General features: G+C 41.0%; 1 protein-coding gene across 2 annotated transcripts in view; it reads left to right on the top strand.

Moving 5' to 3' along the window:
* The window catches only part of mad1l1 (mitotic arrest deficient 1 like 1), a 202,936-nt gene that overhangs the window by 36,129 nt on the left and 139,465 nt on the right, over positions 1-27,342 (top strand). The window lies entirely within an intron of this gene.

Raw genomic sequence — 27,342 nt, 5'->3', positions numbered from 1 at the left:
CCAAGAAAGCAAAGGTATACAATGTTAACTTTTAATTGACTTGTGCGTTTATACGACTAATCAACTAAACTCCGCGCGCGTCTTGCATTTTGCTTTCGCCTGGCCTTTGAATGGCTCCAAAGACGACTTTGTTTCACTCTCATGATGACAGGTCGTCTTTGCTTTTTAAGTTTTTTGTTTAAAGGGGAACATTATCACAATTTCAAAAGGGTTGAAAACAATAAAAATCAGTTCCCAGTGGCTTGTTGTATTTTTTGAAGTTTTTTTCAAAATTTTACCCGTACTGGAATATCCCTAAATAAAGCTTTAAAGTGCCTTATTTTCGCTGTCTTCGAAACCACTATCCATTTCCCTGTGACGTCATACAGGGCTGCCAATACAAACAAGATGGCGGTTACCACAGCACGATATAGCGACATTAGCTCGGATTCAGACTCGGATTTCAGCGGCTTAAGCGATTCAACAGATTACGCATGTACTGAAACAGATGGTCGGAGTATGGAGGCAGATAGCGAAAACGAAATTGAAGAAGAAATTGAAGCTATTGAGCGAATAGCTTTGACGCTATTCGGCCATAGCGTGGGTGTACCTAATGAAGTGGCCCATAGCATGGCTGCCTTATTAGCATCGCCGGTAAAATGTGCGGACCAAACAATCAGGACTTTCGCATCTTGTGACACTAGAGCGACTTAAATCCGTCGATTGGTAAGTGTTTGTTTCGCATTAAATGTGGGTATCTAGTTTAAAATGTACATACAGCTAGCGTAAATAACATGTTAGCATCGATTAGCATAGCATGTTAGCATCAATTAGCTGGCAGTCATGCCGTGACCAAATATGTCTGATTAGCACGTAAGTCAACAACATCAACAAAACTCACCTTTGTGATTTCGTTGACTTAATCGTTGCAAATGCATCTGCAGGTTATCCATACATCTCTGTGCCATGTCTGTCTTAGCATCGCCGGCAGACACTCTGGCAAATTCAATGTGGGTCTTGCAGCAGATTTCTTGCCAGTGGTGCAACTTGAATCCCTCCCTGTTAGTGTTGTTACACCCTCCGACAACACACCGACGAGGCATGATGTCTCCAAGGTTCCAAAAAATAGTCGAAAAAAAGGAAAATAACAGAACTGAGACCCGGTGTTTGTAATGTGAAACTGAAAATGGCGGGTGTATTACCTTGGTGACGTCACGTTCTGACGTCATCGCTAAAAGACCGATAAACAGAAAGGCGTTTAATTTGCCAAAATCCACCCATTTAGAGTTCGGAAATCGGTTAAAAAAATACATGGTCTTTTTTCTGCAACATCAAGGTATATATTGACGCTTACATAGGTTTGGTGATAATGTTCCCCTTTAACCAATGCGGTCCCCCAGTCAAAAAGTTTGAACACCTCTGGTCTACACCATGCTCTTAAATGGAAGTAATCAATCAATCAATCAATCAATCAATGATTATTTATATAGCCCTAAATCACTAGTGTCTCAAAGGGCTGCACAAACCACAACACAAACCACTACGACATCCTCGGTAGGCCCACATAAGGGCAAGGAAAACTCACACCCAGTGGGACGTCGGTGACAGTGATGACTATGAGAACTTTGTAATAACCGATATAACAGTACAGTGTTTACAATGTAATCATAATATATAAAAGTAACAATTTAAAAGGATACTAACTTATTTCTCATGACTGTAGAATTGTTTACCAGTGTACTGTAATTGGAACGTAAATAACATGGCGGGAGAAGAATACCTCAGCCTTTTGCGGTTATTTACTGTAGTAATTAAAACCTCAATGTCGATTCGATTTCAGAATCAGCTTTATTTGCTACGTATGTTTAACACACAAGGAATTTGACTTGGTAGACCAGGGGTCACCAACGCGGTGCCCGCGGGCACCAGGTAGCCCGTAAGGACCAGATGAGTAGCCCGCTGGCCTGTTCTAAAAATAGCTCAAATAGCAGCACTTGCCAGTGAGCTGCCTCTATTTAAAAAAAAAATGTATTTATTTACTAGCAGGCTGGTCTCACTTTGCTCGACATTTTTAATTCTAAGAGAGACAAAACTCAAATAGAATCTGAAAATACAAGAAAATATTTTAAAGACTTGGTCTTCACTTGTTTAAATAAATTCATTTATTTTTTTATTTTGCTTCTTATAATTATCAGAAAGACAATTTTAGAGAAAAAATACAACCTTAAAAATGATTTTAGGATTTTTAAACACATATACCTTTTTACCTTTTAAATTCCTTCCTCTTCTTTCCTGACAATTTAAATCAATGTTCAAGTAATTTTTTTTTTTTTATTGTAAAGTATAATACTTACATTTTAATTTAATTCTTAATTTTAGCCTCTGTTTTTTTGACGAAGAATATTTGTGAAATATTTCTTAAAACTTATTATGATTAAAATTCAAAAAAATTATTCTGGCAAATCTAAAAAATCTGTAGAATAAAATTTAAATCTTATTTCAAAGTCTTTTGAATTTCTTTTACAATTTTTGTTCTGGAAAATCTAGAAGAAATAATGATTTGTCTTTGTTAGAAATATAGCTTGGTCCAATTTGTTATATATTGTAATAAAGTGCATATTGGATTTTAACCTATTTAAAACATGTCATCAAAATTCTAAAATTGATCTTAATCAGAAAAAACCACTAATGATGTTCCATAAATTATTATTGTTATTTTTTTCAAAAAGATTCAAATGAGCTAATTTTTCTCTCTTTTTTTTTGGTTGAATTTTGAATTTCAAAGAGTCAAAATTGAAGATGAACTATTTTTCAAAATGTTGTTTTAATATTTTTCCTTTTTTCTCCTCTTTTAAACCGTTCAATTAAGTGTTTTTTATTCATCATTTATTCTCTACAAAAAACTTCCGTAAAAGGAAAAAAAATGTGCGTCGGAATGACAGACAGAAATACCAATTTTTTTATATGTATTTATTTATTAAAGGTAAATTCAGCAAAATTGGCTATTTTTGGCAATTTATTTAAGTGTGTATCAAACTGGGAGCCCTTCGCATTATTCAGTATCCAAGAAGTAGCTCTTGGTTTCAAAAAGGTTGGTGACCCCTGTGGTAGACTGTGCTCTTTGTTCAGTATACACAATAAATATGAAAAAATATAAACATAACTATGCTCAAGGTTAATAAAATAATAGTGCAGTGATTAATTGAGCAAAAGGATTATTAGGTAAACACAAGTATTACATTCAAAGTGAAAGATTAGTTCCAGGGTTATTTCACAACATTAGGTCTGACACTCTGACTATTTAGCAAAGTCATTGGTGGGCTGCAAGCGCCCATTAAGGGGCCGCTAAAAATAAATATGTTCCTCAGCTGTGGTTCGTAGCGATACTTAGTTGAAATTCACTTTTTCACCACCGTTGGCAGAATTGACAATATCAAATAAACAGAAGAAGTCTGGAGGTAAAGTCATAGAGAAGTTTTTTAAGTGCAAAAAATATGACTAAAGTGATAAAGCCGTATTTTCATTTGCACTATGATTTTATTGACAATTTTGCTAAGTAACATCCATCCATCCATCCATTTTCTACCGCTTACTCCCTTTCGGGGTCGCGGGGGGCGCTGGCGCCTATCTCAGCTACAATCGGGCGGAAGGCGGGGTACACCCTGGACAAGTCGCCACCTCATCGCAGGGCCAACACAGATAGACAGACAACACTCACACTCACATTCACACACTAGGGCCAATTTAGTGTTGCCAATCAACCTATCCCCAGGTGCATGTCTTTGGAAGTGGGAGGAAGCCGGAGTACCCGGAGGGAACCCACGCATTCACGGGGAGAACATGCAAACTCCACACAGAAAGATCCCGAGCCTGGATTTGAACCCAGGACTGCAGGACCTTCGTATTGTGAGGCAGACGCACTAACCCCTCTGCCACCGTGAAGCCCACTAAGTAACATATTCATGATTATTATTTAATAATATTTCAGTCAGAATATTAATGTTTTATATCGGTCGATAATTATTGATATTTTTTATGAGCTATCGAAAGTGAGGACCCAGAGAAAAATATGTTAAATGTAAAGATTTTTATTTAAAATATGACCTCAAACACTCAAACAATAAATGTAAATACAACTCTAACACATTGATTACTTAGCAATCACATTAACCTCTTAAAATGGCGTGCAAAAATAAGGAATATGTAAGAAATGCTTAATAAAGTTTTAGAAAATAGTGTGAAAATGTAAACATAGAGAAACCTGGGAAAAACTGCAGGTTTAGTGCCAGGAAGTTACAGCATGAGACTTTGATTTATTTGAACTGTATTTACCTTTTTTAACTGCCTTTTATCTTACAATTTGCTCTTAAGATATGTTTTATCTGCTCTTTTGTATGTGTGTCTATTTTACCTCTGTTTTAGATTATATATTTTAGTCTGTCCTTTGCCTGTATTTCTTTGCTTATTGTGTTTTTACTTGTCTCTAAATGTGGTGGTTTTCACAAGGCATTAGACAAACTTAGACAAACTGTAAAATTGTTCCTTTCATAAAGAAAGTTGATATAGTATGGTGCTTTAAAGGGTGAGCGCGGCCCATGTGGTGTGGTATTAGCGGTTTTGGTGGGGATGAGCACCTTGCATCATTTACAAACCACATTGGTCTGCATACTTGCCAACCTTGAGACCTCCGAATTAGGGAAATAAGGGGGGTGGGGGGTTTGGTGGTAGTGGAGATATATATTGTAACGTCCCTGTAGAGTTAATGCTGCAAGGGGTTCTGGGTATTTGTTCTGTTGTGTTTATGTGCGGATGTTCTCCCGAATTGTGTTTGTCATTCTTGTTTGGTGTGGGTTGACAGTGTGGCGCATATTTGTAACAGTGTTAAAGTTTTTTATACGGCCACCCTCAGTGTGACCTGTATGGCTGTTGACCAAGTATGCCTTGCATTCACTTAAGTGTGTGTGTAAAAGCCGCATACATCAGACTGTGCCGATACGCTGTTTGTATGAAGGAAAAGCGGACGTGATGACAGGTTGTAGAGGACGCTAAAGTCAGAGCCTTTAAGGCACGCCCCTAATATTGTTGTCCGGGTGGAAATCGGGGGAAATTCGGGAGAATGGTTGCCCCGGGAGATTTTCGGGAAGGGCACTGAAATTTGGCAGTCGCCCGAAAAAATCGGGAGGGTTGGCAAGTATGTCATTTTTTAAAAACTCCCCAAAAAATGCCATAAAGTCGTGGGGACTTTTCGTGTTTTATCCATTTTTACGTTCTCTTCTCACTCAATGCAAAGAATCAACTGCGAGACAACAAGATGGCGCAACCAAACATGATAGTTGTACCTGATTGGCTGTTACCGTGTCACTCCCACTGATCGGTGAACACTTCCTGGTTGCTTGGTTACCAGAGAGCGAGTGTCTTTGTTCATGCAACCAACCTTACTTTGCGACATCGCTATCTTCTGACGAACCCTTTAATTTTTATTGCTATCGATTTAATCGCTGCACGGTGGCGCAGGGGTTAGTGCAGGGGTAGGGAACCTACGGCTCGAGAGCCAGATGTGGCTCTTTTGATGACTGCATCTGGCTCTCAGATAAATTTTGGCTGACATAGCTTAACACGATAAGTAATGAATCATCCCGCTGGTAATACCAGTGTTAAAAATAACGTTCAAAATATAAGACATTCTCATGCACACTCTTGGTGTGGCGAAATTATTCTCTGCATTTGACCCATCACCCTTGATCACCCACTGGGAGGTGAGGGGAGCAGTGGGCAGCAGCGGTGCCGCGCCCAGGAATCTTTTTTGGTGATTTAACCCCCAATTCCAACCCTTGATGCCGAGTGCCAAGCAGGAAAGGAATGAGTCCCATTTTTTATAGTCTTTGGTATGACACGGCCGGGGTTTTAACTCACGACCTACGGATCTCAGGGCGAACACTCTAACCACTAGGCCACTGAGTTTGAACTTCAAATTTCTTGTCTTTTTAGTGCATTCAATTGAAGATGGGTTGAAAAGGATCTGCAAATCACTGTATTCCGTTTATATTCATTAATACATCCATCCGTTTTCCATCACACCTGTTCAGCCAATCCCAGTTGTCCTTTGGAGTACAGGAGTGTCTCATTAATGGTAAGAAGTATTTTATTTATTATTGGTTAGCTTCACAATTCTTTTTAATAACAGTTTTATTACAAAGAATAAGAGACTTATTATACTCTAAAAATGTCAGTCTTACTTAAAAATGCACGCGTTGTATTCAGTGTTAAAAAATATTGTTTGGCTCTCACGGAAATACATTTTACAATATTTGGCTTTCATGGCTCTCACAGCCAAAAAGGTTCCCGACCCCTCCTGAGTAGTCCTGAGTTCAATCCCGGGCTCCGTGCTTTTCATCTGTTTTGTCGTGTAAAATAACAAAATGGTACGACGCACAACCATCAACTTTAGTAAATCTTTAGTAGTTAGATTTCTGTGCAGGTTTAACAATTGGTTGACGACGTGTCGTGCACCCTGAACTCCATTGTAAAAATGCATGTTTCTACATTTGTTGTTTGTTCTATTTTATTTTATGCTTAAATCTACCATGTTAGTTTGCATGTTCTCCCCGTGACTGCATGGGTTCCCTCTGGGTATTCCGGTTTCCTCTCACCTCCAAAGACATGCACCTGGGGATAAGTTTATTGGCAACACTAAATTGGCCCTAGTGTGTGAATGTGAGTGTGAATGTTTGTCTGTCTGTGTTGGCCCTGCGATGAGGTGGCGACTTGTCCAGGGTGTACGCTGCCCTCCGCCCGAATGCAGCTGAGATAGGCTCCAGTATCCCCCGTGACTCCAAAAGGGATAAGCGGTAGGAAATGGATGGATTTAATTGTTAATCACAATGTAATTGATATTGTTTTATCGCCCAGCCTACACCTGGAACACCTGCTGGTCCAGCTGCCTTTCACGTGAACGCCATGAAATAAATGTTTGTCAGAAAGAAAGCTTTTTTTTTTTCAAAAGCTATTCTTCACTTGGTAAGGCGTATGAACCATCTTTCTCTGCAGCACAATCTCTCACATTAGTCGCCTGTAAGTGTGCCAGCAAGAACAGAGAAACATCAACTGTCAGTTTGAGGCAGAAATGTCAGAATCGGGACATTTGTATTAGAAAAATAAGCTCCTTTTGTATTTCTCTTTGTGGAGATATACTTTATTCATGACTATATACGTATTAAAAGTCAGAGATTGACATTATCTGAAGTGGATGTAGCAGTGAAATATTCCACTCAAGTAAAGTGGGGTTTATTTTGAAGTGTTACTCAATACCGCAACACACGTCAACATTAACGGACCCATTTTTCATAGATATGACTTTGTTGGCTCTCATATTTTATTTAGACGAAAGCCATCGACCGTGTACGTCATCTTAAGCGGGCACTTTTAAGTAACAGGAAAATCATGGTGGACCCAGACTTGATGAGTTGAACTGATATTGAGTTGATGGATGGGTTGTCAATTTAAGCGGGTTCCTCTGTTGTTACTTCCCACTCCTGGATGTTAGATATATTTAATTGAAAGATTGTAAACATTGTACATAACAATGTGTCCCCCTGAAAATGTTTTTCAACAACGCTCTGTAAAAAAAAAAAAAAAATTGATGTAATGTATTTTCCGGACCATAGATAAATGGTTTGTTTTTGATCTTTTTTCATATAGCACACAGGATTATAGGGAGCATTAAAGGAGTCATATTGTTATTTTTTTCTAAATGGAAAACACTTCCTTGTGGTCTACATCAGTGGTCCCCAACCACCGGGCCGCAGAAGAATTTTTTATTCATTTTTATAAAAAAAATAAATAAAGAATAAAAATATATTTTAATTTTTATTAAATCAACATAAAAAACACAATATACACTTACAATTAGTGCACCAACCAATAAAACCTCCCTTTTCATGACAAAAACGTCCCTTTTTCATGACAAAGAAAAAAAACTAAACAAAAGGACCCCCGCCCCCCTGGGCCAAATTAAGCGTTGACCGGTCCGCCGATACAAAAAGGTTGGGGACCACTGGTCTACATAACACGTAATGGTGGTTCTTTGGTCAAAATGTATGATGTTTTACAGATCATCTTCAAGCCGCTTTCTGACAGTCGTTTCAGGTTGTGCCATTTTGCGGGGCGATGTTATTTACGTGATTTACCTTCGACAGCGTCTTCTCCCCGTCATCTTTGTTGTTGCGGTGTAGCGTGCAAGGACGGGAGTGGAGGAAGTGTCATAATATTGAGCTAACTGATTTAATGACATTCAGACTTTACGTCAATCAAAAACGGAGCAGCATCTCTTCATTCAAAAACACCCCCAGAAATTAAACCATGTACCAAATAAAATTGCTTCGAGGTTGGTAAGCAAAAACGGAAATATTCTGTACATTAGGCGCACCGGGTTATAAGGCGCACTGTCGTGCTTTGAGGGAAAAAAAAGGATTTTAAGTGAGCCTTAGAGTCCGGAAAATCCGTTACATGTCAGCGATGGATATCATATTCTGTACTTTTATAGGGACTGATTAGAGATTTCTGGTAATATCAGACTGACGATATTACGGCCGATAAATGCTTTTAAATGTAATATCGGAAATTATCGGTATCGGTTTCAAAAAGTAAAATGTATGACTTTTTAAAACGCCGCTGTACGGAGTGGTACACGGACGTAGTGAGAAGTACAGAGCACCAATAAACCTTAAAGGCAGTGCCTTTGCGTCTGCCGTGTAGCCTGTTCCGTCTAAACAGGCTTCAGGGCTTTTCACATACACAAGTGAATGCACAGCATACTTGGTCATAGGGTTGGGCGATATATCGATATACTCGATACATCGTGGGTTTGTCTCTGTGCGATATAGAAAATAACTATGTCGAGTATACGTTCTCACGCAGTTGGTTTTAGCTGCGGGCGTTACACTAGAGGCTCTTCTTCACTCTTCCTTGTCTCTCCTTCTCACAGACAGCAAGCGCACTTACATACGTCACATACTGTCATGTCATACGTCACATACGTATACGCCCTCGTGAAGCAAAGAGGTAGCAGCATGGGTAACGTTAGCTGTGGTGTGGGAGGTAATACGAGAGAAAGAAGGTGCCAATCTGGTAACAAATGAAGGAAGAATTAATTCTCAAGAAAAAAAGCACGGGGTCCATCGTCTGTTGGTGGTTTGGCTTCAAGTGGGAATATGTCGAACAGACAACCGTAATTTGCCAAGTGTGGAGCAAAACGTTGCTACAAAAAGTAGCAGCACTGCTGATATGTAGCATCATTTGAAAAGTCACCTGCTAGAGAATGAAGAGTGCTTACTCCCCATGTCAACATATCCATTCAGTGCCACAAACATTTCCAGATTAACACCGTACGAAAAAAATAGTCAACAACAAAAGGAGATAACGTCCGCAGTAACCTACCACATAGCGAAGGACAAACACTATTTGATTTCCTATTATGCAGCTCATTTTTGTTTGACACTTATTGAAATATCTTGAGTGACATCATGCACAAAAGAGCACTTTGTTTTAAACTATTATAGTGGCGTTCTGTACAAAAAGTGCACTTTAATTCAGTGATGTTTTGATATGTCATCTTAGTGACATCATGCACAAAAGTGCACTCATAGCTTGTTTTAAAATGTCTTGCACTTTCTGTTCTGGAAATGACATGAATGTTTGTGTCACTGCTTAATAACTGTTTAATAAATACAGTTTTGCTAAGTTGACTTAGTTGGGATTTCCCTCTCTGCATGAAAGTTTAAAATGAGCATATATTAACGCAGTATGAAGAAGAAAGTTTTAATGTAGACACATAGAATCATCATACTGCTGTGATTATATGCATCTAGTGTTCATTCAAGGCTAATGCAAAATACCGAGATATATGTCGTGTATCACGATACGGCCCAAAAATATCAAGATATTAAAAAAAACGCCATATCGCCCAGCCCTAATGATACCCATCCCGCTTACATGTTAGTTAAAGGGGAACATTATCACCAGACCTATGTAAGCGTCAATATATACCTTGATGGTGCAGAAAAAAGACCATCTATTTTTTGAACTGATTTCCGAACTCTAAAAGGGTGAATTTTGGCGAATTAAACGCCTTTCTGTTTATCGCGCTGGAGACGATGATGTCAGAATGTGACGTCGCCGAGGTAACACACCCACCATTTTAATTTTCAACACATTACAAACACCGGGTCTCAGCTCTGTTATTTTCCGTTTTTTTGACTATTTTTTGGAACCTTGGAGACATCATGCCTCGTCGGTGTGTTGTCGGAGGGTGTAACAACACTAACAGGGAGGGATTCAAGTTGCACCACTGGCCCGAAGATGCGAAAGTGTCTGCCGCCAGACCCCCATTGAATGTGCCAGAGTGTCTCCACATTTGACCGGCGATGCTAAGGCAGACATGGCACAGAGATGTATGGATAACCTGCAGATGCATTTGCAACGATTAAGTCAACGAAATCACAAAGGTGAGTTTTGTTGATGTTGACTGCCAGCTAATCGATGTTAACATGCTATGCTAATCGATGCTAACATGCTATTTAGCTGCGTTGCTAAAGCAGACATGGAACAGAGATGTATGGATAACCTGTAGATGCATTTGCAACTATATTACGTTTCCTTCCACCCACATTTAATGCGAAACAAACACTTACCACTTGCTCCAGTGTCAAAAGATGCGAAAGTCCTGATCGTTTGGTCCGCACATTTTACCGGCGATGCTAACGCAGCTATTCGGCCATGCTATGGCTATGAATAGCGTCAATAGCTATTCGCTCAATAGCTTCAGTTTCTTCTTCAATACTTTCATACTCCAACCATCTGTTTCAATACATGCGTAATCTGTTGAATCGCTTAAGTCGCTGAAATCCGAGTTTGAATCCGAGCTAATGTCACTATATCTTGCTGTGGTATTCCCATTGTTTGTTTACATCGGCAGCACTGTGTGACGTCACAGGGAGATGGCCAGTGTCTTCGCAGAGAGCCGAAAATAAGGCACTTTAAAGCTTTATTTAGGGATATTCCGAGACCGGTAAAACTTTGAAAAAAACTTCAAAAAATACAACAAGCCACTGGGAACTGATTTTTATTGTTTTTAACCCTTTTGAAATTGTGATAATGTTCCCCTTTAACAATGTATATTGATAACATATCGCAGTATGAGCTGCAACTCTCCCACCTGAGCCTAAATACACAATCTTTGTCTGTACCGGAACAAAGACATTCAGCGATTTTTCTTTCTTTTGTTTGACCAACCTCAGTGTGCCTGAGTTGAATCCATAGTCTGTGCGCTCAATTAATCTCCCACCCTGACTTTTGTTCGAGCGTGCGTCCAGAACCTTCCGTTGCCAAGCGGCACCGCAGCAACGCTGGCCGTTGGCCCCGCGGTGAACAAAGCTCAGCGGACGACAGCTCCAGCACCACCAGAGTGTGAGGAGCTTAATCTCGGGCCGGCCTTGTTTCAATAGCGTCACGCAGTCAACTCACGTCAGGCGTCTCGGTAACTGACAGGAAACCTGCTCGCCATCACTACATTCACAATTGAAACGGCTAGAGTCACAGAAACGCGCCTACGTTTAATTTGCACGGCAGTTCACGGGTTTATTTCTCTGCAAATTGAACGGCGGCTGATAAGTCTTTTCAAGCATCAAGTGTCGGGGGCTGCTGTGCATCGGGCCGCCTCCTCCGTGCTTTGGATGAATAACAACAACAAAAAAAAGAAAAGCTAAGAGCGTAGCGCTCACTGCTGGCAAAGGGCAACCGCATGACTGAGTATCACACTGTTCCACGCTAAAGGTTAATGCCGCTTGCAAATAAAGATTTAGAAGCCCTTCCTCCCCTTACTGAGGATTATTTTGTCTTGTTTACAAACACATCATGTTTAATTAGCGCTCCTGTTTTGACATTTTGTGCTCTTCTCCCAGTTGTGACATCATCTACAGAGGGCACAGCACCTATTGATCAGACTTAATCCAATGCAGGATTACGTCTGATCAAAGTTTCTTTAGTCTCAATTTTTCCATAAATAGATAGATAGATAGATAGATAGATAGTACTTTATTGATTCCTTCAGGAGAGTTCCTTCAGGAAAATTTAAATTCCAGCAGCAGTGTACAGAGTTGAGATCAATTTAAATAAAAGTCAAAAGTAAATAATGGGGGTTTAAATGGAAACAAAATAGAGAAATATTACAATAAGAATAAAAACTAAAAAGCAACAATGGGAATAAAAATATAACAGTAAAATAAGAATATAACAAGACAAAGTAGGCAGTAGTGACCATGTTATGAAAACATATTGCACTGTTATTGCACTGTTATTGTTTTGTATCCCCTGTCATCCTAGTACCCCTCGCCCCAGCGAGGAGTTGTACAGTCTAATGGCATGTGGGACAAAGGAGTTTTTGAGTCTATTAGTCCTGCACTTGGGATGAAGGAGTCTAGAACTGAACAGGCTCCTCTGGCTACTGATAACGCTATGCAGAGGGTGACTGGCATCATCCAGGATGCTCACTAGTTTGTCAACAGTCCTCTTCTCTGCCACCGTCACCAGGGAGTCTAGTTTCATTCCGATTGTAGAACCGGCCCACCTGAACAGTTTCTCAAGTCTGGAGCTGTCCTTCTTAGATGTACTGCCCCCCCAGCACACTACCATGTAGAACAGAAATGCAATTCTTGAAAAAGAATCTGATGGAAGCTAGGGCCCAAGTTAAAGTTAAAGTACAACACACACACACACACACACACACACACACACACACACACACACACACACACACACACACACACACACACACACACACACACACACACACACACGCACGCACACACACACACACACACACACACAACCTCTGCATTTGACCCCTGGAGATGAGGGGGATCAGTTATACTTGCCAACCTTGAGACCTCCGAATTGCGGAGATGGGGGGTTGAAGTGGGGAAGGCGGGGTTTGGTGGTTGCGCGGGTGTGTATTATAGTGTCCCGGAAGAGTTATTGCTGCAAGGGCTTCTGGGTGTTCTGTTGTGTTTATGTCGTGTTACGGTGCGATTGTTCTCCTGAAATGTGTTTGTGGTTCTGGTTTGGTGTGGGTTCACAGTGTGGCGCACATTTGTAACAGTGTTAAAGTTGTTATACGGCCACCCTCAATGTGACCTGTATGGCTGTTGATCAAGTATGCCTCTCATTCCCGTGTGTGTGTATGTAAGCCGCATATATTATGTGACTGGGCCGGTACGCTGTTTGAATGGAGGAAAAGCAGGCGTGACGACAGGTTGTAGAGGACGCCAAAGACAGTGCCTTAAAGGGAAACTTTATCACCAAACCTATGCAAGCGTCAATATATACCTTGATGGTGCAGAAAAAAGACCATGTATTTTTTTAACCGATTTCCGAACTCTAAATGGGTGAATTTTGGCAAATTAAACGCCTTTCTGTTTAACGGTCTTTTAGCGATGACGTCAGAACGTGACGTCACCGAGGTAACACACCCGCCATATTCATTTTCACATTACAAACACCGGGTCTCAGCTCTGTTATTTTCCGTTTTTCCGACTATTTTTTGGAACCTTGGAGACATCATGCCTTGTCGGTGTGTTGTCAGAGGGTGTAACAACACTAACAGGGAGGGATTCAAGTTGCACCACTGGCAACAAATCTGCCGCCAGACCCTCATTGAATGTACCAAAGTGTCTTCACATATGACCGGCGATACTAAAACAGACATGGCACAGAGATGTATGGATAACCTGCAGATGCATTTGCAACGATTAAGTCAACGATTAAGTCAACGAAATCACAAAGGTGAGTTTTGTTGATGTTATTGACTTATGTGCTAATCAGACATATTTGGTCAAGGCGGGACTGCCAGCTAATCGATGCTAACATGCTATTTAGGCTAGCTGTATGTACATTTGAAACTAGATACCCACATTTAATGCGAAACAAACTTACCAATCGACGGATTTAATTTGCTCCAGTGTCACAAGATGCGAAAGTCCTGATCGTTTGGTCCGCACATTTGACCGGCGATGCTAATAAGGCAGCCATGCTATGGGCCACTTCATTAGGTACACCCACGCTATGGCCGAATAGCATCAAAGCTATTCGCTCAATAGCTTCAATTTCTTCTTCAATTTCATTTTCGCTATCTGCCTCCATGCTCCGACCATCTGTTTCAATACATGCGTAATCTGTTGAATCGCTTAAGCCGCTGAAATCCGAGTCTGAATCCGAGCTAATGTCGCTATATCTTGCTGTGGTCACCGCCATGTTGTTTGTATTGGCAGCCCTGTATGACGTCACAGGGAAATGGATAGTGGTTTCGAAGATAGCGAAAATAAGGCACTTTAAAGCTTTATTTAGGGGTATTCCTGGACCGGTAAAATAAAAATAAAAACTTCAAAAAATACAACAAGCCACTGGGAACTGATTTTTATTGTTTTTAACCCTTTTGAAATTGTGATAATGTTCCCCTTTGAAGGCACGCCCCCAATATTGTTGTCCGGGTGGAAATCGGGAGAAATTCGGGAGAAATTCGGGAAAATGGTTGCCCCGGGAGATTTTCGGGAGGGGCATCGAAAGTCGGGAGTCTCCCGGAAAAAACGGGAGGGTTGGCATGTATGGATCAGTGTGCAACAGCAGTGGCCGCGCTCGGGAATCATTTTGGTGATTTAACCCCCAATTCCATCCCTTGATGTTGAGCGCCAAGCAGGGAGGTAGTGGGTCCCATTTTTATAGTGTTTGGTATGACTCGGCCGGGGTTTGAACTCACGACCTACCGATCTCAGGGCGGAAAAGTGCTGCAAATCTGTGTCTTTTGCTTTTCTTTGGCTTTTTTTGCGGGTATTCGGGGTGGGACCTCACCTTATATTTTGCATTTAGTGTTTAATTTGCTGTAAACTTTGGTGAAAGTGTATTGGTAATGACTTTTGTACAAAGTATGTTATAGATTGGTCGCGAATCTGGCACTTTTTTGCCACCAACCGAATTCTCCCGATTCACCTAAAATCCAACGTTGCCAAGTTTCAAGACCTGGGTTACGTCTTTTCACGCCCGTACTTAGTTTTCAATGCCTACAAAGGAATTGACTCAAAAACACTCCAACACAAATTAAATAAGGCTCCACTTTTTACACAATCGTGCTATCCATCCATCCATTTTCTACCGCTTGTCCCTTTTCGGGTCGCGGGGGGTGCTGTAGCCTATCTCAGCTGCATTTGGGCGGAAGGCGGCGTACGCCCTGGACAAGTATAATTTGTTTCTAATACACATTTTCATGATTATTGACATGCATTAGTGATTTCAACTTTTAATTTCAACACTTTGAATTTTTTTCAGGAAAACTACAACAAAAATGCACGTTACAATCAAATAGGTAATACCTAAGTAGGACAATACTTACAGTTTTAAAACTCTGTATGGCGCAACAACTGAAATGACTAACACACCATAAGCTATACCAGAGCTGGGCAAATATTTTGACTCGGGGGCCAAATTGAGAGAAAAAAATGTGTCTGGGGGGGCCAATGTGTATGTGTGTATAAATTATACATACACTTATAGCTGTAAAAAATTGCTGTACAGTATGTGTGTTTGGGTCCCTTTTTTTCAGGAACACAAATACCAAAAGTCACAATGTCCGATAGAATTCTAAAAAAGTTATGAAAGACCACTTCAAAAAACGGAATGGAATTTTACAGGTTTTTTTTTTTTTACAGAATGGGACACTCAAAATGTACCATATTTTCTGGACTATAAGTCGCGGTTTTTTTCATAGTTTGGCCGGGGGTGCAACTTATACTCAGGAGCGACTTATGTGTGAAATTATTAACACATTACTGTAAAATATCAAATAATATTATTTAGCTCATTCACGTAAGAGACTAGATGTATAAGATTTCATCGGATTTAGCGAATAGGAGTGACAGATTATTTGGTAAACTTATAGCATTTTCTATATGTTATAATAATAATAATACATTTTATTTATAAGGCGTCTTTCTGGGCACTCAAAGTCACCGTACAAAATCAAAACAATAAAATCAAGTTGGATATAAACAACAATAATAACAACAAAGCTAGATAAGATAGGATGATTACAAATAATAAGCAGTCCGGTATAGGTGTGTTTCGAGCTCGGGCACCCATGGTGGACATTTTAAATAAGGGGACACTGAGATGGATGGATGAAGAGGATCTTAGGGAACGTGAGGGCGTGGCGACATGGATCAGGTCAGAGAGGTTTGATGGAGAGAGGTTATGGATTGCTTTGAAAGTGAGCAAAATTATTTTAAAGTGGATTCGATGTTTGATGGGTAGCCAGTGGAGTTTCTGCAGAACAGGGGTGATGTGCTGGATTGAAGGGGTTCTGGTGATTATCCGGGCTGCAGAGTTCTGAAGTTTGTGAAGTGACTTGTGAGGGAGACCAAACAGGAGAGAGTTGCAATAGTCCAGGCGAGAGGTGACCAGGCTATGGACTAATATGGCAGCAGTATGTGGGGTAAGGGATGGACGAAGACGATTAATGTTCCGTAGATGAAAGTAAGCAGACCGGGTAATGCTGTTTATGTGGGCTTGGAAGGAAAGTGTGCTGTCGAGGATGACACCCAGACTCTTGACTTGGGAGGAGGGGGGAGACAGAGGAATTGCAGAGAGTAATGGACAAGCTGTTGGTTTTGGCAAGTATGGTTTTTGTACCTACAAGTAGGATTTCAGTTGTATTATTATTAAGTTGTAGGAAAGTGGATGAGAACCACTGCTTGAGTTCACTGAGGTAGTCTGTAAAGGAGGAAGGAGGAAGAGAGGCAGTTGGTTTGGTTGAGATGTAGAGCTGGGTGTCATCCGCATAACAGTGAAAATGTATTTTACATTTTTGGAAAATATTGCCAAGGGGAAGAATGTAAATGATGAAAAGCAGGGGACCGAGAACAGAGCCCTGGGAGACACCAGAGGAAACGGGAGACGGAGGCGATTTAAATGAACGGAGTTGAACAAACTGAGTACGGTTGGAGAGATATGATCTAAACCAGTTAAGGGGTGTGCTTGTGATGTCAATACTGTGCAATCTATGGAGGAGGACAGTGTGGGAAATGGTGTCAAAGGCTGCAGTGAGATCTAAGAGGATTAGGATAGTGAGAAGACCAGAATCAGTTATAGTTATTTGAATGACTCTTACCATAATATGTTAGGTTAACATACCAGGCACCTTCTCAGTTGGTTATTTATGCCTCATATAACGTACACTTATTCAGCCTGTGGTTCACTATTCTTTATTTATTTTAAACTGCCTTTCAAATGTCTATTCTTGGTGTTTGGTTTTATCAAATACATTTCCCCCAAAAATGTGACTTATACTCCAGTGTGACTTATATTGTTACGATTATATATATATCTATATATATATATATATATATAGTTCAAGGGTGGACCCCGAGATGCAGAGAATGGAGGCAAGGTTAGCGATAGTGACAAAATAAAATATTTAATAAGTCAAAATGGTAACTAAGGAAGATGGGGCAAACATGCACACCATGAGAAATATAACAAAGGTAGTCTCTCTCAGAGGCTGGCAGGGAAAAGGCCAGGACGCACACAGCGTGGCAAAACTAGTCCTCAAAACATGGAGGCTGGAAAAAACAAAAACACAACGAGGTCAAAATACATGAATATACGAGAGCAATATATCAGGGGAGTTGAATGCGAGAGGAACATGTCAGAGTGGAGTTCAGGAACAATAGTCGTCAGGGACCAGCTGGCGGTGAAGCGCTTAAATACTACTGGGACATGATTGGTAGCAGGTGTGCCTAGTGAGGGCCAATAGACTGGGGAAAAAGACTGACAAACCAGATGAGGAGGCAGGGAGAATACAAAAAACACAATATATATATGTTTTTTTTCCTTCTTTATTATGCATTTTTGGCAGGTGCGTCGTATACTCCGGAGCGACTTATACTCCAAAAAATAAGGTACATTGAAATAAAACAAAGTGGGATTTATAATATTAACTATGAACAATAGAACACTGAATATTAACAACATATCAATCAATCAATCAATCAATGTTTACTTATATAGCCCTAAATCACTAGTGTCTCAAAGGGCTGCACAAACCACTACGACATCCTCGGTAGGCCCACATAAGGGCAAGGAAAACTCACACCCAGTGGGACGTCGGTGACAGTGATGACTATGAGAACCTTGGAGAGGAGGAAAGCAATGGATGTCGAGCGGGTCCAACATGATATTGTGAAAGTTCAATCCATAATGGATCCAACACAGTCGCGAGAGTCCAGTCCAAAGCGGATCCAACACAGCAGCGAGAGTCCTGTTCACAGCGGAGCCAGCAGGAAACCATCCCAAGCGGAGGCGGATCAGCAGCGCAGAGATGTCCCCAGCCGATACACAGGCAAGCAGTACATGGCCACCGGATCGGACCGGACCCCCTCCACAAGGGAGAGTGGGACATAGAAGAAGAAAAAAAGAAACGGCAGATCAACTGGTCTAAAAAGGGAGTCTATTTAAAGGCTAGAGTATACAAATAAGTTTTAAGGTGAGACTTAAATGCTTCTACTGAGGTGGCATCTCGAACTGTTACCGGGAGGGCATTCCAGAGTACTGGAGCCCGAACGGAAAACGCTCTATAGCCCGCAGACTCTTTTTGGGCTTTGGGAATCACTAATAAGCCGGAGTCCTTTGAACGCAGATTTCTTGCCGGGACATATGGTACAATACAATCGGCAAGATAGGATGGAGTTAGACCGTGTAGTATTTTATACGTAAGTAGTAAAACCTTAAAGTCACATCTTAAGTGCACAGGAAGCCAGTGCAGGTGAGCCAGTACAGGCGTAATGTGATCAAACTTTCTTGTTCTTGTCAAAAGTCTAGCAGCCGCATTTTGTACCAACTGTAATCTTTTAATGCTAGACATGGGGAGACCTGAAAATAATACGTTACAGTAGTCGAGGCGAGACGTAACAAACGCATGGATAATGATCTCAGCGTCTTTAGTGGACAGAATGGAGCGAATTTTAGCGATATTACGGAGATGAAAGAAGGCCGTTTTAGTAACGCTTTTAATGTGTGACTCAAAGGAGAGAGTTGGGTCAAAGATAATACCCAGATTATTTACCGTGTCGCCTTGTTTAATTGTTTGGTTGTCAAATGTTAGAGTTGTATTATTAAATAGAGTTCGGTGTCTAGCAGGACCGATAATCAGCATTTCCGTTTTTTTGGCGTTGAGTTGCAAAAAGTTAGCGGACATCCATATGAAATTAACTCCTTTTACTTCTTAGACCATCTGTTACCATCAAGCAAAACACAACAAAAATCTAACAAACTACAAATTACACTACAAAATAAATCATGTATGTATGCTTTGTGCTGATATCTTACTAATATTTGTAATGACCAATACGCAAGGCTCCTATATCGGTATCATAAAAACCTCAAGTTTTTACTGTTTATGATTGACAGTGGTTAGCTTTTTTTATTTTTGAAAGTGCCATTTAAAACTGCTTTTCACCTGAAGGGTTTATGATGGCGAACCGAGAGAAACAGATCGTTTCAATGTGCAATTCAAAATTTGGGGTAAAATGTATTCTCAATTAGAATAAATCAAAGGTGGAATGATGTAGCTTGACATTAGAGGAACCCCATGAAAAATTATCCGCTCCTTAGGCCTTATTCTTGACAAATGGATGGGAAAAAAAAAAAAACGCTTTCTTCGGCCCATCCCTGCCATGTTTTTGTAAAAACAGAGCAAGCAGGCAAACAGGAAGCTAATAAATTGTTCATTGGAGGATACTTTTGTCGACTTTAGTCACTGAGAGATTAGGATGTTGTTTTGGACCTGCCCAATGCAGGCTGATGATCTCTGTGCTCGGGGGCCGACGTGGAGTCTCCACTGTACTTATTCCATCGTATGATTCACAACGCCTCATATTTTAGTCATGAGCTTACTTTGGTACCCAAGGCTCCACCCAGCCGAGTGGAAGGAAGGCGGCAGAAATTCATCTCCACGTATCATCTTTTGTTTTGTTTTTTTTCCAGCCCCCTTGACGCTAACCTCAGCAGCTTTGTCTTTTCCTGTCATAGGCTTGATTTGTCAGAATCCCCCAGGAACCTCCTCCTGGTTGCTGGAGCGCCATTACAGATCAGATATGAGGTTGTGTCCCACGGTTTTATTTTAGTAGAAACTTGATTAGCAGTTTAGATAGATCATACCTTTAAAGCATTGGTCCCTAACCACCGATCCAGGGACCGGCAACGGTCCGTGGCGCATTTGCTACTTTCCGGTAGGGCTGGGCGATAGATCGATATACACGATATATCGCGGGTTTGTCTCTGTGCGATATAGAAAATGACAATATCGTCATATTCGAGTATACGTTCTCACGCATTTGCTTTTAGCTGCAGGCATTACATTACAGGCTCTTCTCGCTCTTTCCTGTCTGTCCTTCTCACAGACAGCAAGCGCACATTCTTAAACACGTCACATACATCCACGTCATACGTCACATATGTATACGCACTCGCGGAGCAAAGAGGTTGCAGCATGGGTAATGTTGGCTGTGATGCTAGCAGAGCCGTGCGAGTGGTAATACGAGAGAAAGAAGGTGCGAATGAAGGAAGAATTAATTCCCAAGAAAAACAGCAGGGGGTCAATCGTCTGGCTGTGGTTTGGCTTTAAGTGGGAATATGTCGAACAGACACCCGTAATTTGTCAAGTGTGGTGTGGGCCAAAAGCCTTCCTATAAAAACTAGCATTGCTGCTAATATGTAGCATCATTGAAAAGTCACCTGCTAGAGAATGAAGAGTGCTTGAAACTCCGCATGTCAACATCTCCAACAATGCAGAGGCAACCTTTTCCAGATCAACAACGTATGTAAAAAAATAGTCAACAACAGAATTTAATAACGTCTGTAGGACGAACGCTATTTGATTTCCTATTATGCAGCTCATTTTTATTTGACACTTAAAATGTCTTCGACAATCTTACACTTTCTGGTTTGGAAATGACATGAACGTTTGTGCCACTGCTTAATAACTGTTTTATAAATACAGTTTTGGTCAACGTTGGCTGTGATGCTAGCAGAGCCGTGCAAGTGGTAATACGAGAGAAAGAAGGTGCGAATGAAGGAATAATTAATTCCCAAGAAAAACAGCAGGGGGTCCATCGTCTGGCGGTGGTTTGGCTTTAAGTGGGAATATGTCGAACAGACACCCGTAATTTGTCAAGTGTGGTGTGGGCCAAAAGCCTTGCTTTAAAAAGTAGCATTACTGCTAATATGTAGCATCATTGAAAAGTCACCTGCTAGAGAATGAAAAGTGCTTGAAACTCCGCATGTCAACATCTCCAACAATGCAGAGGCAACCTTTTCCAGATCAACAACGTATGTAAAAAATAGTCAACAACAGAATTTAATAACGTCCGTCAGACGAACGCTATTTGATTTCCTATTATGCAGCTCATTTTTATTTGACACTTAAAATGTCTTCGACAATCTTACACTTTCTGGTTTGGAAATGACATGAACGTTTGTGCCACTGCTTAATAACTGTTTTATAAATACAGTTTTGGTCAACGTTGGCTGTGATGCTAGCAGAGCCGTGCAAGTGGTAATACGAGAGAAAGAAGGTGCGAATGAAGGAATAATTAATTCCCAAGAAAAACAGCAGGGGGTCCATCGTCTGGCGGTGGTTTGGCTTTAAGTGGGAATATGTCGAACAGACACCCGTAATTTGTCAAGTGTAGTGTGGGCCAAAAGCCTTGCTATAAAAAGTAGCATTACTGCTAATATGTTGCATCATTGAAAAGTCACCTGCTAGAGAATGAAGAGTGCTTGAAACTCTGCATGTCAACATCTCCAACAATGCAGAGGCAACCATTTCCAGATCAACAACGTATGTAAAAAATAGTCAACAACAGAATTTAATAACGTCCGTCGGACGAACGCTATTTGATTTCCTATTATGCAGCTCATTTTTATTTGACACTTAAAATGTCTTTGACAATCTTGCACTTTCTGGTTTGGAAATGACATGAATGTTTGTGCCACTGCTTAATAACTGTTTCATAAATACAGTTTTGGTCAACGTTGGCTGTGATGCTAGCAGAGCCGTGCGAGTGGTAATGCGAGAGAGAGAAGGTGCGAATCAAGGAATAATTAATTCCCAAGAAAAACAGTAGGGGGGTCCATCGTCTGGCGGTGGTTTGGCTTTAAGTGGGAATATGTCGAACAGACACCCGTAATATGTCAAGTGTGGTGTGGGCCAAAAGCCTTGCTATAAAAAGTAGCATTACTGCTAATATGTTGCATCATTGAAAAGTCACCTGCTAGAGAATGAAGAGTGCTTGAAACTCTGCATGTCAACATCTCCAACAATGCAGAGGCAACCATTTCCAGATCAACAACGTATGTAAAAAATACGTCCGTAGTAACCTACCACATACCGAAGGACGAACGCTATTTGATTTCCTATAATACAGCTAATTTTTATTTGACACTTAAAATGTCTTTGACAATCTTGCACTTTCTGGTTTGGAAATGACATGAACGTTTGTGCCACTGCTTAATAACTGTTTCATAAATACCGTTTTGGTCAATTGACTTAGTTGTGATTTCCTTCTGTGCATGAAAGTTTAAAATGAGCATATATAAATGCAGTATGAGCAAGAATGTTTTAATGTAGACACATAGAATCATCATAATGCTGTGATTTTATGCATCAAGTTTTAATTCAAGGCCAAGGCAAAATAACCAGATATATATCGTGTATCACGATATGGCCTTAAAAATATCGAGATATTAAAAAAAGGCCATATCGTCCAGCCCTACTTTCCGGTCAACAATATCGAGTCAGGACTAGGAAAGGGGGTGTTCCAAGCACACTTAGTTATCTGACCATTTGTCAAAAACTAATTGATTTCTGGAAATTGACCACTAAGAGCAAAAAATACATTGGTTGGTAAAATTTTGATCATCTGGACACTATGGGTCTTGGGATGTCACGGAATGAAAATGTGATTAAAGTTATTACTTATCGTTGTATTTTAAAATTTTCAAAAAGTACTAATACTGAAATCTTTTAACCAAGTTTTATTCAAAAACACAACACATTCAAAATGATTTCCGTTGTAAAATAAATATTATTATAGATAAAAACACTTTTTTGTTTACTCAGAGGTGAAATCTCCGTAGCAAAGTCCGTATAGTTGTCTTCCGTCATGTTTCTTCAAGTCAAACGACGCAGTGCTGCCCTTACTTACCTTATGGGGGACGGCGTGGCGAAGTTGGGAGAGTGGCCGTGCCAGCAATCTGAGGGTTACTGGTTCAATCCCCACCTTCTACCAACTTAGTCACGTCATGTGGAAATACTGTCAAAGTGCTTTGGGCTCCTTTTAAAAAGGGGTAGAAAAGCGCTATACAAGTACAAACATATACCGTTTACCATTTACTCTGTGTTCAGGAAGTTAGCAGTGTTGCCTAAATGCATTAATAAATTAAAGTTTTTGGGTTGATTAAAAATTTTAACGGTTTTACTAACCGGCTGGAATTTTATCGCGGTTAATGTTACATTCTTATATGGGTCCTTAAAATGCTACAATTAGGTTCAGTGAACTGTTGAATCTTGTGTAGTCGCTGTTGGCGTGGTCCGAAATCTAAAACATGGATAAACCGGTCTCGAAACTGACAAAAACTTCTCAATTAAAAGCTCAGATTCCGGGGAACCTGTCTAAAAATATTTTTTCAATGAGAAGCTCAGGTTTGGGGGAACTTGCCTGTTTTGACAGAACGTTTGATGAAGGACTATTGAGAGAAGTGGAGAGTTGTGTGCCTTCTGCGATTTTTTTTCTGTACAAGACATTAAATATGTCTGTTTTGAACTGTGATAACAGGACATCTGCTGATTGAATTGAGTGTGGCTCGGGTCTAGCGACAAATTCGGAAAACCGTAGCTGTCGTTCAAAAGCCCGAAGGTTGGCCTTCATGATTGATGGGCTGGGCAGAGCTGTAGGCACTCGGACTTCAGGGATTTCTGAATTGAATTGCAAATTGGATAACATGTCACAGATGCTTTCTGTTCCGCAAGATGAAACTATGATCTATTTGAGAGCCAGAACGGACAACGAGAGCAGACAAACTAGGGCTGTGCGATATATCGATATACTCTATATATCGCGGGTTTGTCTCTGTACGATATAGAAAATAAGTATATCGTAATATTCGAGTATACGTTCTCACACAGTTTTTTTTAGCTGCGGGCATTACACTACATGCATTTCCCACTCTTTTTTTGTCTCTCCTTCTCACATAGACTTAAAACAAGCGCACTTCTTACATACGTCACGCATTAGCTGTGGTGCTAACGGTGCATTGCGAGTGGTAATGCGAGAGAGAGAAGGTGCGAATCTGGTAACAAATGGAGGAAGAATGAATTCCCAAGAAAAATGGCACGGGGTGCATCGTCTGGCGGGGGTTTGGCTTCAAGCGGGAATGTGTTGAACAATTATGCGGCAAAAGCGTTGCTACAAAAAGTAACATGCACTACTAATTTGTAACATAATGTGAAAAGTAATCCACTAGAGAATGAAGAGTCCTTGAAACTCCGCATGTCAACATCTCCGTTCGGTGCCACACCCACACAATGCCGAATACTACACAGTTATGGACCACTACTACACAGTTATGGCCCACTACTACACAGTTATGGACCACTACTACACAGTTATGGACCACTACTACACAGTTATGGACCACTACTACACAGTTATGGACCACTACTACACGGACCACTACTACACAGTTATGGCCCACTACTACACAGTTATGGACCACTACTACACAGTTATGGACCACTACTACACAGTTATGGACCACTACTACACAGTTATGGACCACTACTACACAGTTATGGACCGCTACTACACAGTTAGTGTAGTTATGGACCACTACTACACAGTTATGGACCACTACTACACAGTTATGGACCACTACTACACAGTTATGGACCATTACTACACAGTTATGGCCCACTACTACACAGTTATGGACCACTACTACACAGTTATGGCCCACTACTACACAGTTATGGACCACTACTACACAGTTATGGCCCACTACTACTACACAGTTATGGCCCACTACTACACAGTTATGGACCACTACTACACAGTTATGGCCCACTACTACACAGTTATGGCCCACTACTACACAGTTATGGACCACTACTACACAGTTATGGCCCACTACTACACAGTTATGGCCCACTACTACACGGTTATGGACCACTACTACACAGTTATGGACCACTACTACAAAGTTATGGACCACTACTACACAGTTATGGCCCACTACTACACAGTTATGGCCCACTACTACACGGTTATGGACCACTACTACACAGTTATGGACCACTACTACACAGTTATGGACCACTACTACACAGTTATGGACCACTACTACACAGTTATGGACCACTACTACACAGTTATGGACCACTACTACACAGTTATGGACCACTACTACACAGTTATGGACCACTACTACACAGTTATGGCCCACTACTACACAGTTATGGCCCACTACTACACGGTTATGGACCACTACTACACAGTTATGGACCACTACTACACAGTTATGGACCACTACTACACAGTTATGGACCACTACTACACAGTTATGGACCACTACTACACAGTTATGGCCCAGTACTACACAGTTATGGACCACTACTACACAGTTATGGCCCACTACTACACAGTTATGGACCACTACTACACAGTTATGGACCACTACTACACAGTTATGGACCACTACTACAAAGTTATGGCCCACTACTACACAGTTATGGCCCACTACTACATGGACCACTACTACACAGTTATGGCCCACTACTACACAGTTATGGCCCACTACTTCACAGTTATGGACCACAACTACACAGTTATGGACCACAACTACACAGTTATGGCCCACTACTACACAGTTATGGCCCACTACTACACAGTTATGGACCACTACTACACAGTTATGGACCACTACTACATGGACCACTACTACACAGTTATGGCCCACTACTACACAGTTATGGCCCACTACTACACAGTTATGGACCACAACTACACAGTTATGGCCCACTACTACACAGTTATGGCCCACTACTACACAGTTATGGCCCACTACTACACAGTTATGGACCACTACTACACAGTTATGGACCACTACTACACAGTTATGGACCACTACTACACAGTTATGGACCACTACTACACAGTTATGGACCACTACTACAAAGTTATGGACCTCTACTACACAGTTATGGACCACTACTACACAGTTATGGACCACTACTACACAGTTATGGACCACTACTACACAGTTATGGCCCACTACTACACAGTTATGGCCCACTACTTCACAGTTATGGACCACAACTACACAGTTATGGCCCACTACTACACAGTTATGGCCCACTACTACACAGTTATGGACCACTACTACACAGTTATGGACCACTACTACATGGACCACTACTACACAGTTATGGCCCACTACTACACAGTTATGGCCCACTACTACACAGTTATGGACCACAACTACACAGTTATGGCCCACTACTACACAGTTATGGCCCACTACTACACAGTTATGGACCACTACTACACAGTTATGGCCCACTACTACACAGTTATGGACCACTACTACACAGTTATGGACCACTACTACACAGTTATGGACCACTACTACAAAGTTATGGACCTCTACTACACAGTTATGGACCACTACTACACAGTTATGGACCACTACTACACAGTTATGGACCACTACTACACAGTTATGGACCACTACTACACAGTTATGGCCCACTACTACACAGTTATGGACCACTACTACACAGTTATGGCCCACTACTACACAGTTATGGCCCTCTACTACACAGTTATGGACCACTACTACATGGACCACTACTACACAGTTATGGACCACTACTACACAGTTATGGACCACTACTACACAGTTATGGACCACTACTACACAGTTATGGACCACTACTACACAGTTATGGACCACTACTACACAGTTATGGACCACTACAACACAGTTATGGCCCACTACTACACAGTTATGGACCACTACTACACAGTTATGGACCACTATTACACAGTTATGGCCCACTACTACACAGTTATGGACCACTACTACACAGTTATGGACCACTACTAAACAGTTATGGACCACTACTACACAGTTATGGACCACTACTACACAGTTATGGACCACTACTACACAGTTATGGACCACTACTACACAGTTATGGACCACTAC

This window comes from Nerophis ophidion, linkage group LG01 (assembly GCF_033978795.1).
Source record: "Nerophis ophidion isolate RoL-2023_Sa linkage group LG01, RoL_Noph_v1.0, whole genome shotgun sequence".
Taxonomy (NCBI): Eukaryota; Metazoa; Chordata; class Actinopteri; order Syngnathiformes; family Syngnathidae; genus Nerophis; species Nerophis ophidion.
This window is presented reverse-complemented; position numbering and strand designations above follow the sequence as displayed.